Raw genomic sequence first — 22,184 nt, 5'->3', positions numbered from 1 at the left:
GATGTCTCTTATTTCTGGGGAATGAGGCCACCTAACTGGCCCTCATCCTCAAAGTATAACAATGTTTCTCAACTTTGGGGACTTCAAGATGTATAGCTTCAACTCCCAGAATTGCTCAGCAAGCTTAGCGTCGTCCCTGAAGATGATATTTCGTCCCTGAAGATGACATACGTATAGCCATATTTTCTTGTAGCCTTTTTACTCTTTTTCTATTTTAGGTTTGTAGTAACTGAATTTTATAAATATTTCAAGCTCGCCACTTTCCAACTGTTGAAAGGGGGGGGGTGTAAAGATAAAGGGGAAATGTTATGTCTAGGTGGCATTCCTTTCCCATGGGAAGAGAGAAGATGCCTGCGACTGGTTGAGGTGGAGTTTGGAGTCACTGGGCTGTTGGACTCATAATTGATTGAAGGTTGTGACTCTGGGGGAAAGTTTCTAATTTATGCTTTTATTGGGTGTAATTCTGGATCTGGTTCAGAGTCGGAATTATATCAAGTCGGTGCCAATTTAATGTGTTCCTAATAAGTGGATTTGAAAAGGAATATGGATGCCTTGGACTTTATTTTTTGGAACATATTACTTGGAGGCTTGACATTATTCCGATTCTGACTTTTAAAAGGTTTCCTCCAATTCCTCATTGAGGATCGCTATCCAGGGTCCTGATCCCTGGCTGCTTACCTGTCCTATTTAGTCAGGCAGCAGAAAAGACTCAGGGAAGATGGAGAGAAAGGAGAAGCCTGAGGAATGTGGCAGAGAATGCAAATTTTGTGGAGGATCTTTCATGAGGCTGCTGATCCCCACAGAGACTCTGAAAGTAGCAGCAGTGGTAGAGGGCATTGCATGCCAGGTGGACATCTGTCCCAAGCTGACTGGGGAGCCGCAGGGGGGATCCAGCTGAAGGAGAGAGACCTGCTGGGACAAGCAACATTTCCAGACCTGCTAACAGATCACTCCCTCACCGCATCCACAGAATCCAGAGTTATTATCCTGGAATGGAGGTCCACTGGAGCAATCGACCTATGGGAGACCAGAGAATGGCAGTATCAAACCGCAATGTATAGCAAGATGTTTGAAGAATTACCTGACCAATTCGAGCAGCTGAATATTGGATGGGAATCCCAAGACCAACCAATGCTGCAAATACCTCCCCGAAGAGATCGAGCTACCTAAGCTTCGAGCCCATCAACCCTGGGTTTGACGCAACTGATCGGGGAAAGAAGCCCCCCGAGGAGAGCTCGATCTACTGCTGCCAAAGCTTGAGCAGCCAGTCCTCTTGCACCAGGGCTGTCTAATGTAAGGCAATGAAGCCAGAAGAGGCACCATTGAGGAACCAGCCCTCCTACACAGCCGCGGTTCCCTCCAGCTGACCAAATTTCTCTGGGATGGGTGTTTTACCTCAACCAAAGATGGGTGCAAGACCAGGACTAACATGTTGCAGCTCAGTTACCAGTGCCACCACCACCACCATCGTCTACTGCTAGGTTGAATGCACCTCCACCCTTTAAGCCGGTTTTTGATGGGACCACTAACAAGCTTGCTTACTTACTGAATCGAGACTGGTCTTACATTGATTGACATGGAGATGAATTCCACAATGATAGTGAGATTGTCTTGTCTTGGGTGACAATTTGGAAGATGAAGATCTGAGTGATGAAGCAAAGGGGCAGCCAGCAAAAGAAATTGTGCAAGAATTCTGCCGTCTTGCTGGGAAGTTAAGAAACTGGCCTGAATGAATCCTCGTGCATTACTTCAAAGGATGCATTGATGACAAATTATTAAAAATATGTTTATGCTGAGCACCAGGAGAATGTATCCATGAGTGTTACTGGGTGGCCATTGCCCTGGACAATGAAATAAGACAACATCACAGAGCCACACCAGAGAAGCAGCCCTGGAGACAACTCGGACAATGCACTGCCCCTCACCAAATAGAAGAACGACCTAGGGGGACTACAACCACCACCCCTTTCAAATAAAAGTAAGGTTAACTGTGCCCAGGGATGCATGGGGATATAGAAACCATCATAGATTCAGGCTGCACCCACTGCCTCATCAGCCTGGCCACAGTACTGAAATTGGGAATAAACACAAAACCTCTAAGAAATGCCATATGATTTGAGCAAGTAGATGGGTCCCTAATAGGAAGCCAACCCACGACACTCATTACTGAAGAGCTAAAACTTGAGATGGACAAACATTGGGAGCTAATTTGCTTCATAGTAGTGCCAAAAATGACTGAGTCAACCATCTTGGGCCTTGCCTGGTTGGACAAATGGTGTCCCACTATTACCTGGGAAGGCAGCTGTCGGAAACTCATATTGGTGCTTGGCTCCAAACCGCCTCCAAACTCATCAGATAAACGGGCTAATGGGCAGCAACCCCTTGGCAATCAAAGCAAGGTGACACCAGCATTAGCAGAATGATTCTGCTTGGACCCAACAGATTCCCAGGAAATACAGGGATCTGGAAAAGGCCTTTAGTGAAGAAGAATGCAATATATTACCCCCCCTCAACCACAGACTGCACAATAGAATTTGTGGAGGGGGCCAAATTACCAAAGCCAAAAATGTATTCCATGACCCCTGGGGAAATGAAGGAGCTGAGAGAATACATTGACACTAATCTGGACAGGGGCTTCATACAGCCAGTGGCTGCCCCTGTATTATTCAAAAAAAAAAAAAGAAAGATGGTGAGATGAGGCTATCATAGATTTAAAAGGAAAAAATGCCATATGCATATACAACAACTACCCCTTGCCCCTCATGAAAGACATATTGGAGTGTCTGGCAAGGAAAAGTATTCACTAAACTCAATCTCCAAGAGGCGTACTACCGCATATGAATAAAAGAAGGAGATGAGTGGAAAACTGCTTTCAACTGCCCCTTAGGAAGTTTCCAATTCAGGGTGATGCCATTCGGACTATAGGGAGCTCCTGAAGTTTTCATGCAATTGATTAATGAGGTCCTGCATGAGCACCTCTCTAAGAGGGTCCTCGTTTACTTGATGACATTCTCATCTATACTGAAACTCTGGATGAACATGTGAAATTGGTTCAGCAAGTGTTAATATTGGCAGCCAAGCTATATACGAAACTGTGAAAATGTGAATTCCACAAAACCGCTTTAGACTACCTTGGCTACCACATATCTAATCAGGGGGTAGAAATGGACCCTGGGAAAGTGAAAGCGATCTTAGACTGGCAACCCCCATGCACCAGAACACAGTTGCAAAGCTTTCTGGGGTTTGCAAATGTTTACTGCCAATTTATTGCCTCATTTGCAGAAATTGCCCCTTCCATCACTGAGCTGCTAAAAATTGTATTGGCCCTACAAAACTGAGGCCAGGGCAACCCCTAAATTGGATATTATAATGCCAATGAGCATTTGAATGCTTAAAAAGGCATTTTGCAAAAGAACCAGTACTAAAGCATCCAGACCCAGACCAACTTTTTTTAGTCCAAGCCATTGCCAGCGACGTAGCTGTGGCAGCAGTCCTCTTGCAGAGAAATGCCAATGGAAACCTACAGTCCTGCGCTTACACTTCTAAAAAGCTCACTGAGACCGAGAGATGATGGGTGGTCTGGGAAAAGGAAGAGTACACAGTACACTGGGCACTGCTCACATGGAGACAATTCTTGGAAGGCAGTCAACAGCCTTTTGAGGTTTGGACCCATTACAAATATTTAGAGGTGCTAAAACACCCCAGGAGTATCTCCCAAACAGGCCCGGTGGGCGCAATACTTCAAGTGGTTCAACTTTGAACTCAAATACATTCCAGGGGGAAAAAACCTTCTTGCGGATGCTTTGTCAATTCAACAGCAAGAGAGAGGAGGTAATTCACCTCATAATTCCTCCTTCCCAATTAGTATCACAAGTCACTACCAAAGTGCAAGCAAAAAGGCATAGCCCAAAAGACAAAGATGCAATGATCAAAAGATTGAAAGATGAGCTCTTAACGGACCCATGGTACAAGGACATTTTAACTCAAAAAGATGGAATAGCTTGGAAAGGATCAAAACTATATCTTCCCCACACTCTGCAAATCCAGTTCCTGCAAAGGAGCCATGATTCTAAACAAGGAAGACATTTTGGCTACTAAAAAACATTACACTTAGCCAGAAGACAGTTCTGGTGGCCGAAGATGAAAAAAGATTTTGAGGACTATGTAAAGAGCTGTGCCACTTGTGCAACAATGAAGACGAGACCTGGGAAGCCTCCAGGACTTCTCCAGCCAATGGCAAAACCATCCTGATCTTGGGAGAAGATAGGGATGGACTTTATAGTAGAACTTCTGGAGAGTGGTGGGAACACAGTCATTTGGACTGTGGTTGACTTATTCTCCAAACAAGCCCATTTTATAGCCTGCAATGGACTCGCCTCAGCAACGAAATTAGCTACTTGTTAAACACATCTATCGGCTACATGGGGTTCCTTGTAGGATTATATAAAACATGGGTGTCCAATTCACGGCTAAGTTCTGGAGGGCGTTTATAAAAGTGATTGGGTTATTCCAAGGGTTAAGTTCTGCATTCCATCCGAGCATGAATGGGGCGGCGGAATGTATGAAAGCAATGATTGGGCAGGATTTGAGATGTTATGTAAATTACCAGCAATCAAATTGGACAGAACTCATACCGTTCGCTGAAGTGGCTTACAACAATGCAGTGCACAGTAGCACAGGGTTAACTCTGTTTCAAATTAGCACTGGGATGGAATTTGTCCCTATGCCAGAGTTACCTACAGAACCCCCCTCATCTATGTCAGTAAATGAATAGATGGACTCGTTGAAATAATCCTGGGAAAATACCAAGCGAGCTTTAGCGGAAGCCGTGAAAATCAGCAAAACGCAAGCTGACAAACATCACTCCCAGCAGCCACAGTTTAAAGTAGGAGATAAAGTTTACCTGTCTACAAAATATTTGAAGTTGCAGTGGCCATCTAGGAAGTTAGGACCAAAGTTTTTAGGTCCTTTTGAAATCACAAAGGTAATAAACCCAGATATGGTGAAACTCAGGCTCCCTTGCCTACTATGGAAAGTGCATCTGGTTTTCCATAGCAGTTTGTTAAAGCCTGCTCTCAGTTCCTCTCTTAGGCCAGTAGATCGGGCTCCACCGAAACCTTTACTGATTGTGGGTCATGAACATTATGAGGTTAAATGAATTTTAGATTCCATATTTATAGGGGGAAATTACAGTATTTAATACACTGGAAAGGATATCCTATTTCAGAGGCAACCTGGGTAAAAAGCTGGAAGGTGAATGATGATAGATTGATTAAAAGTTTCCATGAGAAGAATCCTCAGAAACCACAGGGGGTTCCTGGAGGTGGCAGGGGAGGTTAGAGTTAATTAATCTTTTATGTTGTCTCTTTGCAGGACATTCTTTTCACTTGAAGGGGGGCAGCCTATTGACCCTGAAGATGACATATATGTAGCCATATTTTCTTGTAGCCTTTGTACTCTTTTTCTATTAGCTTTTAAGTTTGTAGTAACTGAATTTTATAAATATTTCAGGCTCACCACTTTCTAACTGTTGAAAGCGGGGGTGTAAAGGTAAAGGGGGAATGTTATGTCTAGGTGGCATTCCTTTCCCGTGGGAAGAGAGAAGATGCCTGCAGCTGGTTGAAGGTGGAGTTTGGAGTCACTGGGCTATTGGACTGATAATTGATTGAAGGTTGTGACTCTGGGGGAAAGTTTCTAATTTATGCTTTTATTGGGTGTAATTCCAGATCCGGTTCATAGTTGGAATTACACCAAGTCTGTGCCAATTTAATGTGTTCCTAATAAATGGATTTGAAAAGGAAGATGGATGCCTTGGACTTTAGTTTTTGGGACATGTAACTTAGAGGCTTGACACTTAGGGAATTTTGTATGAGACTTCTTCAAATTGTCAAAGTTGAAAAACACTGAACTATAATATTCCTCACTTTTTTCATCATGTCTTTCCTTCATGCTGAAGCTGCAACTGTATAACAATCTAGACTATGGACTATTCAAGACTAAGTAGCATTCAGACTATAAACATGTTCCTGAGTAAATTGTCAAGACACATAAAAGGATATTAACGAGCCAAGGTTCTAAAATTCATTATTTAACTGTCCAGTTTTACTTGTAGAAAAAGATATGTGGACAGGGCTGTTGCAATCCAGTGTATAATTTGTGTGGTGTATAATGTTTTAAATATTTTTTTACTGTGAGGTTTTGAAAATGGTATTGATTTCTAAGTGGTATTGATTTCTAAGCACCTTGTATGCTAGCACTGGCTTTAATGCTAAGACTCTAGCCTTTTTGGACCTTTGACCTGGTAGAACAATATTTAAAAATTGCTTACACACATATATACACGTGCGTGCATACACACAGAGGTTCTTTTACTTGTGTGTGTGTGGAGAGAGAGTGTGTGTATGTACCCTGTTTCCCCCAAAATAAGACATCCTCTGATAATAAGCCCAATTGGGCTTTTGAGCGGATGGCACTAAGGCCAAGCGCTTATTTCAGGGTTCAAAAAAATATAAGACAGGGTCTTATTTTTGAGAAAACACAGTATGTCCATTACAAATCAGTCCACTGAAAATGAATGTCTCTTTGCTAAAAACTATGAACTGTAATCTGTCACTCTGGTCCAGTCTTTTCAACCACCCAATTCTATGCAGGCAGCCACCCTAGTCTAGAACAAATTTTGTTCCTAACTCAGGTTTTAACTCCTGTCATGTAATATTTATTCATTCAATGACCAGCAACATAAAACAGCCAAAAAGGAATGAAAGAAAACAAGTAGAATCAGAATCAAAATAAGGCAAATGAGCACAAGTATATATTGATCAGTGTTAAGTAAATAAAATACAGAGTACATCCCTATTAAAGCATCTCTATTAAAACACTAATTATATTTGTTCACTTGCACATTAATAAATCCTACATATGAACACTATACAACAAAATATATATCCACCAAAAATTACTAAAGTAAAACCAAACAAAATATTAGTGAAAATAAGAGTCATTACTTCTTTATTTGGTTTTGCCTTATTTTCATTGTAATAGCACAAAAAATTGGCTACTGTATGAGTAATGGCAGGATTTAAGTCCTGCAGAATTCATGTAAAAATTATATGGTCTCCCTAGAAATCACTATTATGGGGAGGCTGTATATTGACCTAATAGCCCTATAGTATTTGTCACGTTACAAAACATGTGATATGTTTTCAACTTCCTTGTTACCACATGTACATATCCATTCTGCTTTGAGGATTTTATTATACCAACCTTGCCGATATAGTGCTTAAATCTACCTCTAAATTCTGTTTGAATTTAGGGAAGGATAGATCTTTCAGCTATCTTGCTGATTGCCATATACCCCATCTTATCCCATTTCTATTATGTAGAGGTATGCTATTGACTTTTAACTAGAACTCCATATCTCTTATTCTATTGGAGAAAGCCCATACAATGCCAGCTTATGTTTCCAGGGAGAGTAGAAGTTATTTATCAGAACTATGGAAGGAAGACCAGCTGAAAAGAATTGAATTTTCTTTTCAGAAGGTTATCATCATCTTCCAGATCCTATCATAAATTTGAGGCATTCCCATTTTTTAACTCAAATTTATATGTAGGTCAGAACTTCTTTTTAAAAACAGACTGTCTATAGCAGAGAGTGTTGTCCTTCTTCAAGCTGACAAACTATTGAATGGTCTCAGGAAGTGCTGAAAACTGTTGGGAAAAGGCTGTATATTAAAAGTGTCTGGCTTCAGCAGTTCCTGAAAGCATTGAGTGGCTTTAGCAGTTTGTCAGCTTAAGGAAGGACAACACCACTTGCCATTTTTAGTAATAGGCAGCCAGTTCATATCTAAGATTTATTTTTAAGTCAGACATTCATAGCCCAGGGTCTTTCTGGGAAAAAAAAGTGTCTGGCCCAAACTCACTTAGATGCCATCAGTGGCCAAGGGAAGACTACCCCTTGGTTCTCCCTGCTTCTTGACTAGCACCTTAACCAGCATTATGTAAACCTTTTTCTTCTTATATTGTACATTTCTTTGGTTAAATTATAAACAGATGTCAGGGTAAACCCTTGCAGTTCTTTCAGCTGGAGAAAACCATTAGCAAACCCATTGTGTTTCCTAGGTTTATATCATATAATGATTGACTTAGAAGTCTCCCATATCTAAAGATATTCAATATTACAGTAATAATATTGAAATTTCTATAGTACTTTCCAAGTATATTATCATGAAGTATATATATTATATTAGAAGTGTATTATAGAGTGGTTGGTTTTCAGTTGCACTAAAGATACCTGTTTTTGAAATAAAACTTTAGAATAGGTGTACAAGTCTGGGGTTTTTTCTCCACTATATTTTTCCACAATATTTATTCTGTCCCTTTGTCTGAGAAAGCACAGGAGATACATTACTCTCATATATTTATATTTACATAAATAATAACAAATCATATAATACTGCAATGCGAATTCTACTCTTTGTTTTACTTGTATCATGACATCATAATCAAAAATATAAGGGGCGAAACCTGCATATGACATAAAATCACACGGTTTGCAAAAGCTTTACTTGATATGGATGCCTATGTTTCTTTACTGAAGATAACTTTTTATGATATGGCACATGATGTGGCCTGAGAAGACACAAAGTCTGCCAGATTTGTACTCTGTTGAATTATCTCATTTTTAGTTCACATTGCCGATATTATACTTAAGTGAAACTACAAATTCTAAATAAAGAACTGTGTAATTCATCGCCAAACAAATTTGTCTTTGTTGTCATACATACATACATACATACATACATACATACATACATACGTGGAATTATGATATAATTCATAGCATACCTTGGGTATAGTTTCCTTTGAATTTTCAAATGATAACACCAAACGATAAAAATATGTAAAATACTGTATATTCTCTGATTAGCAAAATCCAAAATTTCATTTTTTTTCTCCATCTCAAGTACAAAATCCAAAAGTTAGATGTATTCTTTTATTTGGTTAGGTCAGTGAATTTAGCCATCAATGTTAGTTCCATCAGTTCTTTTAGCCATTCATCCATTATGGAAATTAGAATATCTTTCCATTTTTGTGCATGAAGCATTCTGCAGAATCCAATCTGGGTCGGTCACTGGGACCAGAGGTTTTGTCTTCTGAGCTTCCGGACTCATCTGGAGCCCATCTTCAGGGAACTTCTCTCTATACGCTCTCTATTCTCACTGCTGTCAATATATATAGCAACAAGGTTCCAGATTTTTTCCCCCAAATTCTTTGTCCATTAAGCCTAAAAGAAAAGTCTTTGCCTTAGTTTTATTTTCATTTTAAAAATCTTCTGCAGTAAAATATGAATCTTACCCCAGTATTTCTTTACTTTATCACAAATCCACCAAAATGGTGAAATGTTCCTTCTTTGCATTTACATTTCTAACATACATCTGAAATAATTTTGTACATCTTTGACAATTTTGGGGGGTATTAAATACCAACTGTACATCACTTTATAAAATTTTTCTTTTAGATAATAGTTTAATGTAAATTGGCAACCCTTCATCCACATGTTTTCCCATTGTTCAAGCATTATATTATCCTCCAAATACTTTGGCCATTGAATCATGCAATGCTTCACATATTCATTGTCCAAATTTAATTTCAGTAACAATTTGTAAACCTTGCATTCTTTCTTACAGAGAATGAATTTTGGGATTATCTGTTAAGTCAGACAAGACATTTTGGTCCAAGAGACGGATTTGGTCATTTGGAATTTGCACATAATTTTACTCCGAAGCAAACAAAGGTGGGATAATGTTTTTGGTGTTTAGTTTTGAGTGGAAAGTATGTTATCTCATTTGTCAAACTTGTTTCATCTGGACATTTTGTTTGGATTTTAAAACTTTTGATTTATTTAGATTAGTTCATTCCCCAAGCATCTTTTAAATAATGGAATGGTGCTTCTATTCATTTTCCTTTCAGATGAGGCAAGCAGCAATGATATTTTTACATACATATATATGCCTTCGTATTAAAAATAAATATTTTCACATAAATAAATATTGTGCAAAATATTATATATTTCCATCACAGTACATCGAAGCTTTTATTCTTTAAAAGTTCTTTTATTCTATTTATACTCTGCCATTGTATTAACAATCAGTTTTCTTTCTTTTTAAATTTTGTGGTTGAAACAAATTATCCAGAAAACTGATATCCTTGTACTAAACCCCAAAGATACTTATTTTTTGCAAAAAATATTTTTTACTATATAGCATAAGATTTGTGCATATTTATTCTGAAAATATAAAGTTAGCACCTCCCCACTCCCCATTTCATAAAGCTGTGACTTTACCCTCTGATGCCTTGGTAAAGCAGACTAATAGAAATCCTTGGCACACATGAGTTACCTAAGGGAATAATAGAACTATTTGCTGTAATCGTTTGGCAAAAGGACATAAACATATGGCTTTGGTTTATATTCAGTCCTGCCAGTTGTGCAAAGTTGCGTGGACGAGGTATACAACAGCAGTGACAACTCCAAAATCAGAAGTGAGAATCAAAATAAATCATCCTCATTAAAGAACCATCCAAGCTTGTCTCTGGTATAACATGTATTCCACTGTTAACCCAGTTTTGAATTTTAGATCCCTTTTCGAAAATAGACATACTATTTTACCATGCTATGATAGAAAGGATTACATGGTGCATAATCTCAAATTAAAAATCTTTCTGATTTAGGTTTAGTATTTAAACTTGTTTATTCTAGTTTTGGAGAACAGGAATATTGGTACAGTAGTCAGATTCATATCATATATTTTTCATTTTGAGGGTGCAACAGTATTAATGATAATATGAATAATACTGTGTGCAAAAGAAGCTTTCAAAATCCTGAAAGCTATAAAGCATCAGAGAAAATACTCTAATTACAGCTTTGATGCTGTTGATGTACAGCTGATTTTTAAAAAACAAAACAAATACAGATAATCTTCCAAAGTCACATTCCGTACTGACTTTTTATTTTCTTTCATTGTTAATAAGTATCTGCTAATATCTCATAATGTGATATTGTTCTTTTCTTAACCTCAAAATTATTAAGTATTATCCACATTTTAATTCTATAACATGGTGTATGTATGTGTGTAAAATATGAAATTTAATATTCATCCAATTGTAATTAGTTTAATTAGTTTAAGAGTTGTTATAAAATGTATTTAATCAGCTTTATTCTTCTCTGCTGGTAATAATTTTCTTTCAATCTACATTTTATAAAGCAGAATCAAATTGACATCTTGCTTACCAAAAAGGCCAGTAGTAGTGGGTAAATTTATTCACAACCCAGAAATCTTCTAGGAATTTGTTTCATACTAATGTCAAGTGAAAACTTATAAGGGAAGAAGAAGAAGAAAAATCAATGGGGGGATTGTGATCAGATATTTATTATTTTGCTTCAACAGTTTTATTCAGTTTCATATTTTTATGTTACACAGAAGAGTAAGTTGCATGGTTCCTAAATAATTCTTATCTGCTCCAATCAATCAAGTCACGTTATTCGCCACAGAAAAAATTGTTTGTATAATCTCAAATCAATTCGATCATAAGATTTTGTAAAAGAAATTGGAGGCCATATTTGAATGATGGTGAAACTAGATAATATATTAAATACAAAGTATTTAAGCACTGCAGTCACCCTATTCTAATCAGGATTTTACACAGTTATTCTTTGCTTTGGAGGAAAAATTACAGGTAACACTTTTATTCCCAGATCAAGTTGCAGTTATGCTCAAAGATGATAGAGGGAAAGATTAAAATTGTTGTATTCAGGCAACACACACACACACACACACACACACACACACACACAAAAGGGCATGTCTTGTGTTTCAGTTCTGGAGAAAAGAAACAGTATCAGCAACTACCTGTTTTATTTTACTGTTGTTCTGTTTTTCAAAAACGTAGTCTAATCACATTGGGAAATGTTATGAAATATAGTTAAGCAACTGTCAGACTGCCTTTTCATTAAATGGAAGCTTATTTAATGGAAATGGCCCCTACTTTTAATTTTATTTAATTCTCTAGAAATATTTTGGAAGACAAAGCATTCTGCTACAGGTAGTACTCACCTACTAACCACAATTGCTACCTGCAACTCCATCGCTAAAATGACAATCATTAAGTGAAATAACTTGTGTCTGTGCCTGACTTGTGACGTCAGTTCCACTGCAGTCATTAAGCTTATGACTGAAGTCGTTAAGTGTGACGTAATGTGACTATAATTTGCAATTTACTACAGGATTTGCCATTGACCTTGCTTGTCAGAAACCAGCACGGAAGGTCACAAATGGTCTTAAATGATGATCACATGACCAGAGGATGCTATGGCAAGATGGACAGCAAACAAATTTAATAAATTAAAATCATAAACATATTGAAAATTTCACTTAAGGCCATTTTATTCACAAAAATGCTTTAATGTAAAGGAAAAAGGATCCATTCATTTTATCAATTACAAGCAAGGGCTTCAAATGGCAAGGCTCATTTTAAGGTTCCGATCATAATCTTCATTTTCATTTTATAAAAGCAACCAATTTAACTTGATAACATGATATAGGGCAGGAAACAGTTTGTACTCCTTTGTTTTTAGGCATGGAGAACACAAACATTCAGCTGATGCTTGCAACTTCTACTGTTTTGTGAACCTCTAACTTTTATAACAAGATGGGCAAAAGTTTGGAGGCTCACTTTTGCTGCATACAGTATATGTACTCCTATATGTACTTCTATAAAATGCACACTACAAACAGAAATCTAAACAAGAGCTCAATCAAATGTGCAGTTTACTTGGGTCTTTTTTTGATTATGCAGGTTAAAACTAGAGACAATCAAAAAACAGGCAAATGTTTTAGGTTTAAAAGTTTGACAGTTAAATTCAGTGGTACCAAAATCATGTATACTTAATTCTGTTAAGTTAAACTGAGTTTAGTATTGAAATTTAAAATGGATATGTCAAAACTTATTTGTAGACAAAACCATGAGTGTTTATGTCTGTTCATATATTCACTCATATATACATAGTGATACACTTACTGTCTATTATGAAAATATTGGTTACTTTGCAGAATTTATGAGGGGTTTGTTTTGCTATATACTTTTTTTCCTTAATTGCATATGACCTCATTGCATTTTACTCCAAAATATTACAAAATGTGGCTCCCAGAAACTAAGGGCAAAGCATAATATTTTCATTTTAAGATCACATAAAACATTGCCTGTCACTAGTGAATATAAAAGCTCTTTGAAGGCGTTATTAAAATGAAAATCATTAGTCAAATGAACTCTAATGCTCTATTGTGTGAACACGTACTTAAAGGAACTCTTGATTAAATCACATATTTTATGTCTGTGGGTGAAATATGCATCCCAATAAGTGTACTTAAGATGGCAGCTTTTAGTAGGATATTGGGAATTACAATGTAAACTCTACATAAAAGTAATATATAAGCAATAGTGCTTCTTATCTTTTAAACCTAACAAAATTACTTCCTCCCAGTTTTACTTTTCAAATTTCAAATCTGTTATTTTTAATGATGTCAATTTTTTTAAAAAAATCATGCCATTAAATTAAGAATAAGAGATGCTTATCTGTTTTTCAATTTATAGCTTCACATAACATAGTTCAGTTTATTTCAGCTCTTCTTCTTTTTTTCCCTACAATGTTTAAAATGTAGTTCAAAAGAATGCAGATTCACTATTACATATTGAACAAAGTTTGGTCAAAGAAAAGAAGAAACTAATTGGAACTTTTGCTTCTTTATGATACATTATTGTTTCATTTGGATAATCCCAACCCTGTTAGCTTTTTGTAAGATATCAAGAACCTGGATGTTCCTTCAGGCATTTGAGTTGGGTTAAAGTTAGGGTTAGGTGAGCTATGCTGGTTTATTTTGTCTTTTTATGAGTTGAGATTATTTTTGTGTTACAGTTTACTACATTGTTTCTAACTTTTCTATGCCATTCAGAGCTACTTTTGTGCAATGAGTAACCATGTTCATTCTCTCTCTCTCTCTCTCTCTCTCTCTCTCTCTCTCTCTCTCTCTCTCTCTCTGTGTGTGTGTGTGTGTGTGTGTGTGTGTGTGTGTGTGTGTGTGTGAAGCAAGCAAGCTTTTAGTGAACTATTATATGGAGCAAAGAGGCATGAGAAAACCAAAGGAACTGCATTGCCATAACTCTTCAGCCTTCTTATCACCAAGCCTTTTTTTTTCAAACTGCAGATGTTTGATGTCCTGTTAGAGTCAATTAATCAAACACTCTGCACATGGAAAACTAAAGACCAAGAATAAGAATAAGCTTCAATCTCAGTAAAAATCTATACTACTGGTATAGTAGAGAAAGGATATATTTTCTCTATGATTGGATGAGTTGAAAACATACAGGAGGATGTTGATCTGATGGTATAAAGCACTTTAGGCAGGGCTTTGAAGATGGTATGAAAGAACTATTAGAGTGATTTACAAAAAAGATTACACAGAACTGAAGCAAGAATAAGAAAGAAACTCAATTCTGCATCAATTTTGCTTTAAATAAGGTGGGACAAAGAGAAATTTGGAGAGGGCTTTTGTGAGTTTGTTTTAATACCCTAAAACAATTACATAGCATGCTGGAATATCTTCCAGGTGTGTGTATATGTATGTGTACCTGCATTTGTGTGTCTTAGAGTTTTCTTATGATTTCTTAATTAGTTGCTCTTCAGGTTTGTTGTGACTTCCAAACTTCCAATCATCACACTAACTAGTGTTATTATTGTTGTTGTTTAGATTTGTATGATACCCCATTTAACTTGTAAAGCTCTGAGTGGCTTTACAAGAAAAGATAGTGCAGTTTTTGACTTCTAGCAACTGTCTGGACTAGACTGAAGTTTTCTTGACAAGATTTTTCAGAAGTGGTTTGCCTTTGTCTCCTTCCTAGGGCTAAGAGAGAGAGAGCTTAAGATGGCTTTGTGCCTTAGGCAGGACTAGAATTCATAGACTCCCAGTTTCTAGCCTGCCGCCTGCACCAATTTGGCTCTATTCAAACTCTATTTGACCTACCTCAAACTGCTGACAAGTATAAATTTGAGCATACTTATAATGTGCAATGGAGAGCATGTTATATACATTATAAAATACTTCCATTAAAATCAAAGGAACTTATCTATTGATTAGATGGTTGCTACATTTGATGGGACCAATCATACTTACATAGTATGAACATAGAAGGGAAACTGATGAATTTGCTCTCTCCAATACTTTCTAGCCCCATAAGATTATCTTAGTCTTCTTTCTTGCACAAGAATACAGTATATAGTATATATGTCTAGACATTTTAGTAAAAAGAAAAAGAAATGTTAGGAATGACTTCTTGGTTGTACTGCTTTCCATTATCATTTTTAAAATTAAAACACTGAAAGTCAAAGTAGGGCAGGGAACACAGACATTAAGGTGAGATCATACTGCCTCCTTCAAACTTAAAGTCATGTTGAAAAACAGCTTTATTTGTTTATTTGATTTATATGACTGCCCATCTCACACAGGTGACTTGGATAGTATACGGAATTAAAACACAAGACTACAATGTAGAATAACTGTCATGCAAGCATAAAATAATAATCCCACTCACATACACACACCCAAAAAAAGAAAGAAAAAGAAAGAAAGAAAAGGAAATGCATCAATACTAACTTAATCTCTTGATCCAGACATCTGAGAAAACAGTTGGGTCTTCAGTGCCTTGCAAAAGGCTAACAAGGTAGGGACAATTTGAATTTCCATGGATATGCTATTCCACAGGGTAGATGTATTTGCTGTTTCATTGGTCATCTCATTCATACAACCAACCTATAAATGTTATTATTTCACTTACAATTACAGAACACTATTTTAAGAATGTTCATTTCAGTTCATTATCCTCTGAAAACTTAAAATATGTACAAGCTATTTAAGGAAACATCAAACATTCTGTCTTTAGTAATGTCAATGCTTCTAGAGTTCAGAAAAATAATCATATCAATGATTTCTTAATTAGTTGCTCTCCAGGTTTGTTGTGACTTCCAAACTTCCAATCATCACACTAACTAGTGTTATTATTGTTGTTGTTTAGATTTGTATGATACCCCATTTAACTTGTAAAGCTCTGAGTGGCTTTACAAGAAAAGATAATGCATGAAAAACAATAGAAAAGCATGATGCAAAAGCAGGAGTATAATGAAGACACTACATTTCATAGTGGGTCCTATATCAGTGATGGTTAACTTTTTTGCCATTGTGTGCCAGGAGTGGGGAGAGCGGGGGGGGGGATTATGTGCACGCATGCCCACACCCATAATTCTATGCGCTCCATCCCCCAATGCATGCGCATGTGACCCCCCCCAATGCTCTTCCGCTCCTGGCAAGCGATGGCCCAGTGAGCCCTGTAGGCCCATTTCTCTCTCTCCCCCAGTCTCCAGAGCCTTTCTAGGAGTCTGGGGAGGGCAAAAATAACCTTCCCCCCCCCAGAAGCCCTCCAGAGGCTGGAAACAGCCTGTTTCCCTACTTCTAGTGGGCTCAGAAGGCCCAAAAATCACCTGGCTGGCCTGTGCATGCATGCCAGAGCTGAGCTCGCATGCCCACTGATATGACTATGTGTGCCACCTGTGGCACACATGCCATAGGTTTGCCATCACGGTCCTATAATATCTGTTAGGCACCAGGTTGGAAAAAAAGTTGAACTAGGTAGCTGTTTGGCACACAAGTAGAATTAAGAAAGGATATAATATTATTTATCTTTTAGTGTTCAGCAATTGAGACAAAATATGATGTGCTGGATTATGGTGATATCCTGCTGCTTCTTATTTGTTGTTGCTTCATAATGAAAAATGTGGTGTCTTTCAATGTAAAGATAAATTATTATTATTATTATTATTAAAAAATGTAGTATTGCTTGAATTAATAAAAGGCTGCTCTGGTACCATGCCCCAAAGTAGGAGGGTCTGCAAAATGTGATTTTAAAAAAAAAATCAAGATGGTGGCTGTGATAATGTGAATGAAGCTCCACCTTTTTTTACGTGCATCAGATAAATGAGTGGAGCTTTGATTTTACCATTGCAGCCTCCATCTTTACATATATTTTTAACCACATCTTGAGCACATTCTTCCCTCAATTTGTTTAGTTGAATAGCCAATTTATTTATTTCAATTGTTCAATTATTAAGAAAGTGCTGCTTAATATTAAGCAAAGTGTCCTAAAACAAGACTCTATCAAAGAGCTCAAGTAGACTTTTGAAGGTAATGGAAGTAAGTTCCCAAGTTTGCATCACAACTCTTTAAAATATGCCATTGAATGGATGGAAAACTGCACTGCATTGGGACGTTGTAAATAACTCCAGCTTTTGAGGAAGTTGGGGGGAGGGGAGGGTGATTTGAGTTTTCTGTGGACTACTTTATATGCAGCAGACACCCTCAGCCTGTGATGATGGGTTTACAGTGCTATGTTCATCATACTAAATAGGCCTAGCCAGATTAATCTTAATCTGTTTAAACATCTGTCATAAATTCAAATGATTTTCCTAAAGAAAGAAAATCAATAGAAAAAAAAATCACCTATATTGATTTGGCTAGTGTTTTGTACCCACTGTGTGGTATTTAAATATTCATGACCAAATAAAAACTCAAATAAATGCTACTTAAAAAGAGCCAGAATTTCCTGCACTTTTTTTGTTTGTTTCATAATTAAAAAAAGAACTGTAGCGATTGGTGTAGTGTTTATTATGAAATGATGAGAATGGAATTCTAACTGCTTAAATAATAATAATAATAGTTTTAGCTTGTAAGAGGGGCTGTTAATTTTTTCAGCAGAGTTGCAGGTGAAATACAGCACATTGGATAAATAGTCTGTATTGGTTTAACTGCACATAATATATAGTGTGATCTGGAGTTGTTTGTCTCAATAGACTATAGTAATCAAAAGTAATGAACCTATTATGTGCAGGACCTTGGAGAGCATGGAATGGCAGTAAAAGTGTGGCACATAAAAGGTTTATTAAAGGAAATTAAAGTCCATCATTGCCACACCTGCTCCCCTATTATAAGTCTATGGCAGGTCAGTGCCTTCAATCACGACTCAGCATCAGAGAACAGAGCCACATTTCCCATTACTATTGCAATCACACTGCAAGCTACCCCATCTAAGGTTTGAATGGCAGCAAGCAACAGAGAAGTTTTCTTTCTGATCAAACACTTTATTTTTAATTATCTACATGGATAGCCATTTTCTTTGGAGCATTTTCTATTATCCTCCATTGTCCTTCATTGCTAAAACACACACACACACAAATAACACCTCTCCACAAACACAAACATATTTCTAATTTCAGATTATGCAAGACCAAAACCAAAGAAACAGACTTATTCAAGTATTTGCATAACATTTACAAAAATCTGTTCAACTGTTTGACTGCTTGTTTATTCCTATAAAGAGCTATTTAGGTCATATGTCATACACCATATGTTACATGTCTCATATAGCCTTCTGTAATATTAGCTGTGGGGGTGGAGAACAGAGATGCTCACAATTCTTGTTATATTTTGAAGTTGGATTAAATTAGGCCTCTTACATTTATAGTCATAATACTGAAAAATGTGGATATATGCGGATTAAAAAGTTCCTGAATTCTCTAACATTTGATTGTAGTAAATATGCAATCTTAAAAAAAGATTTCTGGGAATGGAAATACAGATTTATTAATAAAGGTACACAAGATTAATGAGTAAATTCTATTCACATTATTTATTAACTCAGCAGAAGTTACCTTCTTTCTAAATTAAATGGACTGAACTTGCTGTAGAGAATTGTCTGTTTTGGATCATATAATGCTTTGACTCCCTCTCAAATCCTACTGTATTGACTTCATCATGACAGTCTATGTGTTCATGTGTCTGTATGTTCCTGGGAAGGATAATGAAGAATTTATAATCCCAACTTGTTAACAAAGCATAAAATTCATCCCAACTAAAGCAAGGTGGCACCAGTATTGGGCAGAGATCAAACAGTACATAAAGCACTATAATTCAAAATCAGAATTACTTCAATATGCAATTGTTTTGCCACCGAATAGTCAAGTTTCTTAGTTATGCTTAACTGCAATCATTCTAGGCTACAATTCATAATAATAAACTGAATGCATAGTTTTAGAACACATTTCCTAGCTTTTGAATTATGGATGGGTGAAGAAAATAAATGTCAGACAGTTTCCCCCAGCCTTTAATTTGTGTTGAATTGAAGACTATAATCCCAATACATCTGAAGACACCAGCCTTCTCTTAAAATTTAGAATCCTTTATAACAAATAATACACAACACATAATTCTAGTCAGTGGTGAAATCCAATTTTTTTTATTACCGGTTCTGTGGGTATGGCTTGGTGGATGTGGTGTGGCTTGGTGGGCATGGCTTGGTGGGCATGTCAGGGGAAGGATACTGCAAAATCTCCATTCCCACCCCACTCCAGGGGAAGGATACTGCAAAATCCCCATTCTCACCCCACTTCTGGTGGAAGGATATTGCAAAATCTCAATTCCCATCCCACTCTGGGGGCAGCCAGAGGTGGTATTTGCCGATTCTCTGAACTGCTCAAAATTTCTGCTACTGGTTCTCCAGAACCTGTTAGAACCTGCTGAATTTCACCCCTGATTCTAGTGCAAAATATCTTTCTGTGTTTTGTTTTGTTTTTTGGATAATCAGGTTGATCCACAGAGTGTACAGAGGTTTCTGTGGTTCATGGCAGAGTGTGGGCACCGTTCTGAAGCCTTGGTAGGCTGGATGAGGTCAGAAAATTCAGAAAGCTTCCTGCATCTTTTATTGTGCTCTAGTAAATCCTCTATACAAACATATTCTTAGCCTACTAAAAATGTTTATTTCTAAATGAAACAAATCATGAAAATTGTACAGAATTTTATTTTTATCAAAGGAGCAATGAATAGAGTAGTTGCCCTTAAAATAAACTGAGTTTTTTTAAAAAAAATAAATAAAAGTCATAGTGAATAAATCAGTTGCATATGTGCCTAATTTACTGATTACAAAATCTATACTACCAGATCTTAATTCAATAAGCAAACATTTCATCATCTCAAAAATGTGGTTTCTTTGTATTTTTCAGAATTTAATTAGCTCTTTTGCTCAAAACCTCCAATTACTTTTTTGTCCCTTCTTCTTGTTCAGATCCAGGACGAAAACCCTCACATTTCCTTCCTCTGTTTAAGTGGAAAACACACAATCATACACACAATTTAAGAACAGCTGCTCCTCTTGCTTTCATTGTCAGTCTGAAATTTTGTTTATCACCAGTAATGATGGAGGAAAATTTTTTCATTTCTAACTAGATAATGGATTTCTTCATACTGTAAATAAAAGCAATGTTTTTACTTTACAGAAAAATGTTTAGAGTTTTCAAATATTATAAAATGGCATTACATATAATTGACAGAATGTTTTTATGCTAATTTCCTGGGTGGCAACTGTAGGGAGGCAATAGGAACCAAATCAGCCCTGCTTGGTTGTGGTTTTGTCATCAGTCTATCCAAAGAAATTTCTATCAAATGATATACTCTGAATTATATAGTTTGAATATATTTGTTTCACTTGAAGCTATGATTGCTTGAAACTATACTGATGAGATGTTGGTGACCACCTTTAAAGCACTCCATGGCTTAGGGCCGGGGTATTTACGAGACCGCCTTCTGCCACCAATAGCCTCCCATCGGCCAGTACGCTCGCACAGAGTGGGCCTCCTCAGGGTGCCATCTGCCAGACAATGTCGGCTGGCGACCCCCAGGGGGAGAGCCTTCTCTGTGGCGGCGCCCACCCTCTGGAACAACCTCCCCCCAGAGATATGTACAATAACAGACCTCCGGATTTTTCGTCGGGCCCTGAAAACCTATTTATTTCAACTAGCTGGTCTGGCTTGAGTTAAATTTTTAAATTGATTTTAAATTGGATTGTTTTAATTTACGGCCAAAATATTTAATTATTTTAAACTGTTTTTAAATTTTGTATGTTCTGTTTTTTACTTTGGCTGTTCACCGCCCTGAGTCCTATTTGGAGAAGGGCGATATAGAAATGGAAACAAATAAATGTTACCAGAAGCTGGACCAATTTTCATGGTATAATTCTACCAGATACATTGCTTTGTTAAAATTCTGTGAATAAACCATAGACAACAAAGTTATGATGAATTTAATGATCATATCCCAATTGTGTGAAACATACCTCCAGTGCCAAGATATGTTCAAAATCCACAACATACCACCAGTATAGTTACAATACTGATTGAAATAATAGACTTAGCATCTCCCATAAAACAAATCTAAAATCTATGAGATATAAGAGTGGTGGTCTAGGACCTAGGTTCAAATCTTTGCCCATGAAGAACACTGGGTGATTAGAAATCAATCATGATCTTGTTTATTTTGCAGAGTTGTTATTGTGGGAATAATCAAAAGGAACCAGAAATTCATACATTATCTTGAAATCCCAGAGGAAAAAAGCAGAACACAAATCTAAACAATTTAAATAATAAAGTAGTCTTGAAAAAGAAGAACATGAAATATTTTTTTTTTAAAAAAAACCTGTCTATTACATTTTGGCTTAAGATATTTTCTCTCATTTCTTCTTTAAAAGGTTTATTTAAAATATTTATTAACTTTCTGCCAGCTCTGTATTTCCAGAGGTTGTACAGAAATATGAAAATGAATTAATTACAATGTGACCAATATCACAAATATAACAACATAAAATAATTAACTGGTTGTCTAGTAGTATGGACATAGATTTTCATATACAGTTTTAAATTTACAAACATTTCAGCATGTTTCCAAACTGTACCAACATACAGTACACATTTCTAGGAGATGATGTGCCAGACTGGTTGCTGAATCTCATAAGGCCATTTTCTTAGTGGGTACCAAGAACCTATCCACTACTACTGAGAAAATAGCTTATTATCCTTTCTCTTCTCCTATAACTTTAAACTTAAACTCTTCTCCTATAATTTTAAACAAAATATTAATATGACCGTCAATTTAGGGCAGACAAAAAATTGCCTTCTCCAAACAACAGAAATGTATGAAATTTGTTGCCATACAATTCATCCCTCCATGAATTTAAAAGGATATTAGACGAATTCATGT

At 36.7% G+C, this 22,184-nt stretch overlaps 1 protein-coding gene across 4 annotated transcripts in view; it reads left to right on the top strand.

Moving 5' to 3' along the window:
- ST18 (ST18 C2H2C-type zinc finger transcription factor) overlaps positions 1-22,184 on the top strand; it is a 157,351-nt gene that overhangs the window by 43,935 nt on the left and 91,232 nt on the right. The window contains exon 1 of one of the 4 annotated variants that reach the window (XM_034429751.2): positions 9,692-9,793. The exons of the other annotated variants lie outside the window; for them this stretch is intronic. The gene's annotated coding sequence lies outside the window, so the exon portion shown is untranslated. Of the gene's footprint in view, positions 1-9,691; positions 9,794-22,184 lie in introns of those variants that run through there. 4 annotated transcript variants of the gene reach the window in all.

This window comes from Pantherophis guttatus, chromosome 3 (assembly GCF_059756535.1).
Source record: "Pantherophis guttatus breed Tessera chromosome 3, ASM5975653v1, whole genome shotgun sequence".
NCBI classification, from domain to species: Eukaryota; Metazoa; Chordata; class Lepidosauria; order Squamata; family Colubridae; genus Pantherophis; species Pantherophis guttatus.
Note: the sequence above shows the minus strand (reverse complement) of the source record. Positions and strands in the feature narration are given on the sequence as shown.